At 42.7% G+C, this 1,984-nt stretch overlaps 1 pseudogene; it reads right to left on the bottom strand.

Moving 5' to 3' along the window:
- Positions 1 to 371: 371 nt before the first annotated feature.
- On the bottom strand, positions 372 to 949 carry LOC110147309 (glutathione S-transferase 3, mitochondrial pseudogene; annotated as a pseudogene).
- Between the last annotated feature and the right edge of the window lie 1,035 nt (positions 950 to 1,984).

Here is a 1,984-nt window from a genome sequence, read left to right on the forward strand (position 1 = left end):
CCATCTCATCCTCTGTCATCCCCTTCTCCTTCCACCTTCAATCTTTCCCGGCATCAGGCTCTTTTCAAATGAGATAGTTTTTTTTCCCATCAGGTGGCCAAAGTATTGGAGTTTCAGCTTCAACATCAGTCCTTCCAATGAATATTCAGGACTGATTACCTTTAGGAGGGACTAGTTGGATCTCCTGGCAGCCCAAGGGACTCTCAAGAGTTTTCTCCAACACCATGGTCCAAAAGCATCAATTCTTTGGTGCTCAGCTTCCTTTATAGTCCAACTCTCACATCCATACTGGAAAAACCATAGCTTTGACTAGATGGACCTTTGTTGGCAAGGCAATGTCTCTGCTTTTTAATATGCTGTCTAGGTTGGTCTTTTTTTTTTTTTAAGGTACGAGGCTCATATCAGCTAAGATTTTATTTAAGAAAAAAAATGTAACTGAAAATAAAAGTCACTCAAAATGAATGAGAGTTTCAAAAAACCCTATAATTCTTCAATGGCAGCTCTTGCACCCACCGCTCAAGCCAGTTCTAACCCAACCAAGATGCTGGAAGGCAGAGCACACAGTGGTGCCCATCAGGCCAGTGAGGGTGACGAAGCTCAGGGCTCCCCCCTGCTGCTTTCTGGGTTCTCCTGTGTAATAGCCATAAGCATAAAGGACTCATCCAACAATCCACGCCAAGCCCAAGCCAGAAACTACATGTGGGTGGTAAACACCTCCGACAGCTAGAAAAAATAAGAAGGGAGGGTACACATCTAAGGTGTTCTGGTGAGCTCGCTGAAAGCAGTTGAAGATGTGCCCGTTTTCAGGGTCGGTGCTGTACATGGTAGGATACTCCACTTTGTACTTCTTGCGGGCCTTGGAAACACTGATGGCTAGATGAGCCACCGTCAAGAAGCTGGCAGCACCAGTTAGAATCACGAAACCATATTCCTTAGAGAGGACGGCCATCCTGACTCGGGATCCCCTTTGCTCGCCTGGTCGGTCATAACTTTTCTTCCAAGGAGCAAGCATCTTTTAATTTCATGGCTGCAATCACCATCTGCAGTGATTTTAGAGCCCCAAAATATAAAGTCTGTCACTGTTTCCATTGCTTCCCCATCTATTTGCCAACTGAAGTGATGGGACCAGATGCCATGAACTTAGTTTTCTGAATGTTGAGTTTTAAGCCAACTTTTTCACTCTCCTCTTTCACTTTCATCAAGAGGCTCTTTAGTTCTTTGCTTTCTGCCATAAGGGTGATGTCATCGGCATATCTGAGGTTATTGGTATTTCTCCTGGCAATCTTGATTCCGGCTGGTGCTTCATCCAGTCCAGCACTTCTCATGATGTACTCTCCATAGAAGTTAAATAATCACCCCATCAGTTGTGCTACCAACTGATAGCGCAGTTGGTAAAGAATTCATTCCTTTAGGTCACAGTAATAACAGCAGTTACTCTTATTGTTTCATACACATTGGAAAGAAAGAGCTAATTTTAGCAACAACAACAACATGGAGAGAAGTTTTTGTGTGGTGTACCCTAAGCACTCTTCTCTCTGCTTTATGTGTACTAATTCTATCAATCCTAACACCAATTGTATGAGGTAGCTACTCTTATTATTTCCTCTTTACATTTGTGGAAAACCAAAGTGCAGAGAGATTAATTGACTTTCTCAGGATCACACAACTAGTAAGGAATGAAGCTAGGATCTGAAGCCAGTCTGATTTCAGATTGTTTTAGACACCAACCTGTGCTTCTAGCAAGAAGATCCCCCAAACACACAGCAGAATTTGTGTCTAACAGAGAATTGACTTTAAATGAACATGTGGGTGAACTACTACATCACAAGCTAGAATACAACATGGGTTCATTTCAAGTTAGTTTTGGAGGATCCCAAATGTGTCTTTCCAAAGCCAAAAAAAGTCAGCCTTTCCAAGTTTTGTTTTCCCTAAACTCATCTTCCTCCTGAGGCGAGAGGGATCTCTCATGTATATTATGCTTTCT

The sequence above is a fragment of the Odocoileus virginianus genome, chromosome 6, assembly GCF_023699985.2.
Source record: "Odocoileus virginianus isolate 20LAN1187 ecotype Illinois chromosome 6, Ovbor_1.2, whole genome shotgun sequence".
Classification (NCBI taxonomy): domain Eukaryota; kingdom Metazoa; phylum Chordata; class Mammalia; order Artiodactyla; family Cervidae; genus Odocoileus; species Odocoileus virginianus.